General features: G+C 33.7%; 1 protein-coding gene across 2 annotated transcripts in view; it reads left to right on the top strand.

Moving 5' to 3' along the window:
• The window catches only part of LOC115223199 (neuropeptide Y receptor type 2-like), a 162,973-nt gene that overhangs the window by 132,169 nt on the left and 20,804 nt on the right, over window positions 1-10,000 (top strand). For both annotated transcript variants that reach the window (XM_029793656.2, XM_036512167.1), the window contains one exon: window positions 6,521-6,620. The gene's annotated coding sequence lies outside the window, so the exon portion shown is untranslated. The remainder of the gene's footprint in view (window positions 1-6,520; window positions 6,621-10,000) is intronic.

Here is a 10,000-nt window from a genome sequence, read left to right as displayed (position 1 = left end):
CTACAATAAAGCATAATTAAATCACTGCTACTCACAAATATATAAAACTGGTGACAGCATTTAGATAGATTTCGATAAATTAAGGAGCTTAATTGGTCCAATATAAATGTAAACCATGCTATTAGTAAAGGAATATGAAATCAGGGAACAGTCGAGAATTAGCAATAAATACGAAGGTATGCATGTATATATATATATATATATATATATATAAGTTTATGAAAGAATGGAGTTGAACGACTTGTTAACAAATTTCCTTTATTTTCGACATATGTTTCGAAGGCTGCATATTCCTAATTCCGAAGGAATAAAGAGTACATTATGCAGATTTCTCATCAGGAAAGGCAAGGAACTTATGTCGACATCAAAATGCACAAAAATCTTTCGATTTATCCTTAATAAGATAATTCATTCAACTACACAAATATTCATATATATATATATATATATATATATATATATTTTTTTTTATATATATATATATATATATATATATATAGATAGATAGATAGATAGATATATATATACGAAAATTAGATGGACAGAGAGTGAGGAAGAGAGAGAGAGAGTGAAGGAGAGAGGCAGAGAATAGAGAGTTGGGGCAGAGAACGGGTGTGCAGACGAGGTGATTGAGTTCTTTTTCTAAAAATGTTTGAAGAAACCAGTGTTCTGGAGGTCTAATCTGCTGTGAATATTTCCCGCTCCTGTAAGAAAGTAAAGAGTTGCATCTCACCAAGCAGGCAAGCGGATGATAAATATTTACGTTTCATTAACGTTGAAATCCCTTTCCGTCGTGCTGGTCGATTGCAGACCTTACCGTTGTCTGCCTTTTCGGGCTGGTTGCGATTGTGTTTCATCTGAAGGAAGATCCTATGAGATAAAGCAATCTATTGCACATATATCACTGATTAGTCTCCACAGGGATTTCGTTTCCATTTTACTACACTACTCTGGCAGTCAAATGACTGAAACGTGTAAAAGAGTAAAATAGTACTTCCCAGGTAGATGAGCTGTGAAACACATTATTTTACTACCAACATAAAGCAGATTTGACTATTTGAATAAGTTTTATTTTATTTGTATGAAGTTATTATAATCAGATAACGTGAACTAGTTGAAGCTTTAGTGGGAAATTAGAGATAATCAGAGACATAACTACTGCGAAAGACTAAGTAAGATTAAGTATAAATCGAAATGTTTGAATTAGTCATGAAATGATGTGGTTTAATACTTAACCCACATTGTGGTAAGCATTTCCACAGCAACGATTTTCAACTTAGAAAGTTTCTAAAGTTACTTCTCTTTCAGCTGAATATCTTTTATTCTTTATAATAAAGATCAAATTAATTGTGTTTAGTAAAATTGCTTTTCATTCTTGTATCTTTCTTTTGACTGTTCTGTTTACCTTAGGATTGTAATTCATATGTCGACAATAAAGTTACTTCCTTCATATTTAATAATGTGCTAACATATAATGAATAGAAACAGGAAATGTTTATAACAATGAGTTATGAGGATTGACCTCAAGGAATGGAAATGAATTAAAATGGAGTATAGTCTTGAAGTAAAGAAAATTGCAATGAAATTAGAATGGTTTTGTGATTTCTCAGTTTACGTATATGAATTTCTGACTGGGAATATAGTCGATAGGACTGTGTCCAAGGAATCCAATAATAGGTTCAGCAATATGTAGGCACATATAGTATTACACCTATTACGTTGCTAAATAAAGTATTTGGTGAAATGGTGAAGTATTTCTCAACTTATTTACGATTAATTTCCACCACGTGTGTCTTGTAATTTATAGCTTCTATTAAATTGTATTTACCTTTCATTCTTAAAAGTTTGCATCGCCATATCAAAATATGATTAATTTAATATGCAAATTTTCTTGGTTTTATGTATAATTAATATAATCTTTTAATTTACTGCTTTAAAAGGAGAATTAACATTGGTTGTTAATGAAATATATTTTACCCATTTTAAGTCGGATCGAGTATATTGTATTAGGAAAACTAAAAATTATGTAGTTACCACTTAGCAAGATAGTCCCAGATCTGCTTCCATACATGGCATATTTGCCTTTAATTATTGTTAGTAATATTCTAAAATAACAACTTTTGATGTGTTCAATAGGATGGACGTCACTAAAAGAGAATTGTGACGCATGATTGCTCATATCTAAATCGTTGTCTGTATTCATATATTATCTTATGTGACATTAAACTTGCAAGTTACATGATTAATGATGTCAAAAGAATGATGGCATATTTTCTCTTGGAAACTAATGTGAATTGGCGATATCTCCCTTGAGAAGACAAGAAATTATCTCCTTGTGAGTCGTGCTGGTTATAATTAATTTATTTCGATTTGAAACACCCTTTCGTAAGTCAAATCCTACACCTTTCGATCATAATTTGTTATACACTATCGAATTCAAACTTCCCGTAGCGCGTTTGGAGCAGAACTACAAAAATATAAATTAAAATGCAATTATTATAGTAAGTTTGAAAAGACGTAATAGTTTTTAAACCTTAACTTATGTATCGGTAGGATACGAGGCCAACTGAGCGAAATTTGTTCTCAGCCCTCCAGGTCAAGAATTTAGGTTCTGGTTTGATAAAAATCAAAATACTGTATTCGTAGTCGTAATCTCATCAATCTTCTATGGCAGTCGGTGCGATGGAGAAATGCAGCGAATGTCCAACTCCATGCCATGCAAATTAGAAATCCAACTGAGACAAATAACGGTCTGCTAAATGTTGTTTGCTCCTACGTTGCAGTTTTCAACTTCATTTATTAAATAAAGGACATGATAAAATGCTAATACATTTGAGAGAATAATGAGCGTCGTAATATGTTCTGACTATAAAATGTGACACTGTAAATGTGGCCTGTAAAATATCAATGATCATGCTACTGCGATAGTCGAGAAATCTATTAGTAAAGCTATTTCAATTTATCCTTGCAGTTGCAGTTATTTCTTCTCATATTGCCATTGCTACTACGATCACCATCCCTTGAAAATGCACTTGTGGAGTATTCTCATCAGTTATGCCTGTCATTTGAAGTTTAAAAGGGAAACGTTAAACTTTCCAATAAACATACTATCAGATGTTTTCTTGTGCGTCGATTCATAGCTTTAACTGGATTGGATAAAATCCACTTGTTTTGATAAATATATTTTAAATTGCTTGAGAGCGATATGCTAAACCCAATATTTATAATAGAATAACATATTGCAGAGAAGCCCTAAATTCTGTAACTTAAATGGAATATTATTTTAATTTCTCTTGCAATTATATTTCGCTTACTTTCATGGCATCACTTACGAAAAGAAAAATCTGCCGTCTGGTTTGCTCGCTGTGGAACGCAAAGCATAACTAACAATACCTTAGATATCACCACATCGACCAAAATATCGAATGTTGATCAAAATATGCACTGCTGTAAATTGAAAATGAGACTAGGTTGGATAACGTAAAATTACACTTGAATGGACCGTTATTCTGTGGCAGCGGTCGCCCATATACACTTGAGGGGTCTGGAGTAGTGTGTAATGAATTGTTTCACTCAGGAGTCCGACGCGCCGCATGACTGCGAATAGAAATCATGATTTTGTATTAGTGAATGTGATACCCTCACCAGAATGCCACGGGCTGGCACTCAATAATATGTAACCATTAATAAAAATTGTATGAAGTGTTTTAATATCTCTAACTTGGACAGATTATAATATTTATTGCTAGTTTTAAATTCATCCGTCATTTCAGGTATGGGTGTCTTACAATCGACTAGTGTGAAGTTCATCTCTGCACAACAATCCCAAGAAACGGGAGAGTTTATTGACCAAAAATATTTGCACATACAGCTGCAAAATATTGATATATTTTTCTCTGATGTGCTGCAACACAGGTTATATAGCACGGTCTCCGAAAAATAAATCTAACTCTTCCTAAAAATATACACGATTAGCTAAATGAATATAATCGTACACATACCTAAAAGAATGGGGCGGTCGCAAATGGATTACATGTCATTAAAAATCTACTCTATCCAAACCCACTTGGTTGCCGGTGGGGCTTCTAACAAACAACAAGGATTTATTCTTAGGTAAATGGAGTTATGTTTCCTCTCTCTTGGAACATTCTGACACATACATAGGGTATTTCTTCACTTCCTTTTCAGTTTGAGTCTCTTACTTCTAGGCTATTCACAAATCACTTTATTTCTGGAGCAATTAATTTTCTACAGATACCTATTGCAACATACGTCTTTGACCTACCTTATTCTAAAGATCAAATAGCATTTCTGAAATTACAGCCACAGTGACGATTTCTGCATTTGTGCTTCAAATGTTATAGCTTGCGTTTCATTTCTGCCATTTATCATTTCTCATGCCATTAGTCCAGTCAAAACTTTCTGTAGAAAACGGATTCCGTAATTGAAAATAACAAACACATATACTTCGCTTTGAGAAATAATCGTTTAACCCAAAGCTATTTGCAGTCTTTGTTACTTTGTTGCAATCTTTCTTTATCTTCGGTTATGGATTATCTGCCCGCTCTTGGCTCTTCTTTCCTTTTACTGTATCTTTTCTCATTCTTCATCAATTCCAACCAATTCTAGTAACGTAGTGATAGAAATTTACCAAACTGTTACGGGACATTACCGTAAATATGCTATTCTTTTCTCTTGCTTTCTATAAAGGAGATTACATTTTGTCAAGGAATTATAAATTGGTTGTTTTGAGATATATAGCGTCCAAATAAGAGGTTAACAATATATGGGACATTACTAGAATATAGCTGCAGGGGGAGTTCCAGGTACTAAACACGCTGTTATAACTCTCATATTTGATATAGAGAGATTAAAAGCATCTATTAACTGGGATGACCCATGCAATTAGGTGCGAAAATACTATGGGTCTTTAAAGGCTGCAAATAAGGGAAGGAACTCTAATGATATGAAGCAAATGTACTTTTTCGACTTTTTCTTCTTTCAGTGAAATATATTCATTTCAGAAATAATTCATTAGTCCATCGATAAACATTCATATACATACATACATACATACATACATACATACATACATACATACATATACACAAACATATATATATATATATATACATATATACATATACTATTTTACTTGTTTCAGTCGTTTAACTGCGGCCATGCTGGAGCACCGCCTTTAATCGAGCAACTCGACCCCGGGACTTATTCTTTTTGTAAGCCCAGTACTTATTCTATCGGTCTCTTTTGCCGAACCGCTAAGTAACAGGGACATAAACACACCAGCATCGGTTGTCAAGCAATGCTAGGGGGACAAACACATACACACAAACACACACACACACACACACACACACACACACACACATATATATATATATATATATATATATATATATACATATATACGACGGGCTTCTTTCAGTTTCCGTCTACCAAATCCACTCACAAGGCATTGGTTGGCCCGAGGCTATAGTAGAAGATAATTGCCCAAGATGCCACGCAGTGGGACTGAACCCGGAGCCATGTGGTTGGTAAGCAAGCTAATTACCACACACACACACACATATATATATATATATATATATATATACAGAGAGAGAGAGAGGGAGAGAGAAAGAGAGAGAAAGAGAGAGAGAGAGAGAGAGCAGATTTGTTTTACAAGATGTAAGAGTGTATTAGATCCATGAAAATAAAGATATACAAGTTTGTAAAAAATAAGGTTTTGTTCTTTCAACATAATGGCAGTAAGGACTGGTTTCGCGTTGCTCATCAATCTGGGAGTTGAAAGAGATAAATTGCAAGGGAGAAAAACATTGCTAGAGGAGATAATTGTTCACTCATTTATTTTGCAGTAAAGGGGAGGCAAATCTGTAAGTTTTCTTTTATTGATATATGTGCTCTCTGCTTTATTCTGGTTTACACCTTCCATTTGATGGGGTAAGTCCTTTATTTTTAATATGGGTTCATATTTATTTCTGGTTTATATTTGTGGATAAATGAGGCTTCTTTATTCAGTCTTACGTGTGTTGACGTCCAGAAGACCAGTTCATAAAATGGGAAAATTTCGAATTGTAGTTGTAATCGTTCTGAACATTCGTTAATGTGGTAACTGAGGTATATTCGGCGACATTGTGGGGAGGTAATGTTTTGTCTGTGGATCGTACATCACTTTCGGATCGAAGTTCCTGTTACCGAATTTAAATTTGTTATTGTTTTGCTTAAAATGATTTAGCGAACAACGTTCAAATACATTCCATCCGTGGCCATCCCATATTATACTCCGTTAAATTTTGTGCATAATCTATATCTAAAATGCAATGTACTTTAAAGACATCAAATGTGATTTAAAGGAGAATTGGTTTCTATTTTTAACAGATCGACCTAACAAAGTATTTGATCGATGGAATATAAATATTCTATCCTATTTATTTTCCTAGTAGATATGTTTAAATGGATATCTGAGCTGACATTCCTGAATTTTATTTTCTTGTCTTTACAGGAAGATGACATATCCGAGTACGTGAACATAGAATAGGATATCAAGCATGAAACAACTATTCAACGACTGGAAACTCCATTATCTTCCAGCTTTCAAGAGGGTAAGTTAAAAGATTCCTTAATATAAAGTTTGCCTTTACTTTTAAACACTTGTATGGTGAAATGGGAATTTGATATCCGACAACATCATGTCGTGTATACTGAATACTAAAATTTATTTGTGAATGAAGAATGTTAAGTGTGACGCAAAAATTGGAGACGAAAGATTGAAACAATGCATTTCCAAAAAAGATACATGTCGATGGAGACGCATGCAAATTCTCACACTCGCGCACAGAGAGGAAACAGATACGAACATCAACATACATAATTAAACTAATACTTTATCAATATTTCATGTATTCAACACACGATCAAACACAATCTCATATTTGTTTGTGTGAGCGAGTGTATTTAGGAATTTACACTTATAGTTGATAAATTATGTTCCAAGCACTTGTGCAACTATTGAGTATGTAATTAGAGATTCCATTTCCTGATTCTATTTCTAACGCATTCGAGTAAGAGGACGCATCGACACATTCCGCGCAAAAATGAGTAACCGTAATTGGAAGCATCACATGCCAATGCTACAATGTGTGTGGGGATAATATATATATATCAAAAGTATGCGGATGAAATATATAGGGAGAACCCATATAGACAGAAACACCTGCAAGAATACATACGCGGCTGTTTGGAATTCTCTACGTCCATTTCCTTCTAACAGTTATCAATCTGTAACTCATTTCAACGCTGACAATCTATTTCCCAGTTGCACTGCTGACAGTAAACATTCCTCTGTCCGAATTATGTGTGTCCAGCTTAAGCCTCGTTGCTGTTTTGGTTTGGTTTCTCTACAGATATACTGATGCGCAACGTAGAAGATATATAAATGCACGACGTAAAAGTGCAAAATGATTAATTAGGAGAGAAAAAGAATCCGAAGGACATTAACAACAGCACCGACAATATTGGTCTCGAGAGTAATTACTTACACTGCCATGACACAGCGCCAGAACCAGCGATATTTATAATAGGAAGAAGAAAGAAACTAGACTTAAAGAGAAACAGCAGAAGGATAATCAATATAGATATTTTACGCTTTCTGTTTATTGATAGAAATCGACTGGCAGCTAGTTATTGCGACGAAAAGTTTCGTATATATTTTCTGCCAAGCCGTCTATATCGTTCAGGTTATTGCTGGGAATATTTTTACATGGGAAAATATGAAATCGGTTATCCTATATGATAAATATATGTGTAGCAAGTGAGGTGAATATATCATTATGCAAACGATAATACGTTGCGAAGGGGAGTCAGTTCCGATATTTATTTGAGCGGATATTTCAGAATAGGACTGGCGAACATCTATAACAATGTATCGGAATCGTATGACATGCTTCGACAAACAAACACAAAGGTATATTAATCATTTCCAACACACCCAACGCACACGTGTCTGTGTGGATGTGTGTGTGTGGATGTGTGTGAGAGCATACATGCACATATATATATACATACACATATACATATATAAATGTAAATATATTTATGTCTGTATTTATGTGCGTCTGTGCGTTTGTATATATATATATATATATATATGTATATATTTGTATATATATATGTGTGTCTGTGTATACATACATACACACAAACACACACACACGCATATATATATATATACATATATATATATTATATATATATATATATATATATATATATATATATATATATATATATATATATGTATATACATATATATATCATCAACTCAGTAATGCAGGTGAATCAATGCAAAGTACAATGATTTGTTTCTTTTTCTCTCAGTCGGAAATCATGGAGACTTTGTTTAATGTTTCATTGCATGTTTTGCACTGTGACATGTAGATCTCTGTTTCGATTTGCAGTTGCAACAAATTCGCTTAACTTGATGACTCCTGCGTTTATATTTCAGACACTTTTGTTGTCTTTAAAATTCGTGTTTCGTCCTTCAAACGACTCACTGCTAATTTCAAGAATGAAACAATTTTAACTTATTCTTTCCAGTACTGCAGAACCATGATCACATTGCTAAACTTTACTTGGTAGCTGCTCCCTCAGAGAAAGTATCTCCCATTTGATAAGATGAAATCCTCTTTGCTGTAGTAGAGTTAACTGCAAAAAAGCTCACTGATCACCCAACACACGATTTGTGTCTGTTGTTGCTTCTCTTCCACCTTTTTTTACAATTAAATTTTTAATGCTTTACGGCAACATTTTAGAAAGTGAATTTCTCATCAATTTTAAGTTTGATGTCTATGAATTAAGTAATTTTATTTTTAATTCATTCTGCGATAATGAAGAATACGATAACCTGTTTTTTTTTAGATTGCTTACGCTTGATATAGCCATATTTTACTGGGCACTCTTTAAATCACGCTTTAGAAGGAACTTTTCATTTGGTTTTCTACGATAACAAAATACAGGTTTCTCACATCGAAATCATATGACAGTGATATAAAATTCTTTACTGTGCAGTAGTGGAAGCTGAAGAGGAATATGAAATCAATACATTTTATGATAACAGCAGCATCAATGGGAAATATTTCTCTATTAAAAGCAAAAAATTCTATCAGAAATGAATTCCATCTAATGTAACTGTTAAACCTCATCACCTGATTTTTGCAAGCAATAGGGTTCTGTTCAACATTTAACTGGAAAATTTTCAATAATGTGATTTGTGCGCATGGGAATAACCATAAAAGTAGCAGTCTATGGCTCTGTGCGCTGAAAATCTAAGCTTAAACATAATTTTATAAGCTATTAAAAACCGGTTGGCAGCGCAAATAACCCCTTGTTTTTCTCTTCCCTAATTAACACTGACACACAAACGAAGTAGAGCATTTGCCGGAAGGAATAGTTAACTCCCAAGTCTCAGGTTTATGTGGGAGTTGGATATGAAGAAAACGATAAGGTCTGGTGTGAGAGGAAATTTTTTGTTTTCAGGAATCTCACATTTCTCCGCAATATTTTCGATTTTACTACAGGCATCTTTAGCATAATAAAACTGGTGCAAGCTACTCAGTAAACTCGCGTTCGATTCCCATCCTTAGCTTTATTATAGTTTTATTTCACGTGTGCTACCAATGCATAACCAAGCGGACCTGCGCATTGGGTGAATGTATTATTTTGTTTTGATATTGGTTTGCGTTGCACTGTGTTCGCAGAGCAGAGTAGTTCTATGTGATGTATTTTATATATATGTAGAAATATTGTTGGGTCGTGGTAATGAAACTTTCATCATCAATTTTTGAGACTTTTCACAGCATTTATTTGTGTTTGTTACGTTGCTGGCGAGTTTAATTGTAAAGTCTGCTTAAAAAACGTCAGATCTCTTGCAACGTTCCCTGTTTTAGGAAACACTCATAAAACCTAAGCAATTTAGAAATCTAAA

The sequence above is a fragment of the Octopus sinensis genome, linkage group LG22, assembly GCF_006345805.1.
Source record: "Octopus sinensis linkage group LG22, ASM634580v1, whole genome shotgun sequence".
In the NCBI taxonomy this organism is placed as follows: domain Eukaryota; kingdom Metazoa; phylum Mollusca; class Cephalopoda; order Octopoda; family Octopodidae; genus Octopus; species Octopus sinensis.
Note: the sequence above shows the minus strand (reverse complement) of the source record. Positions and strands in the feature narration are given on the sequence as shown.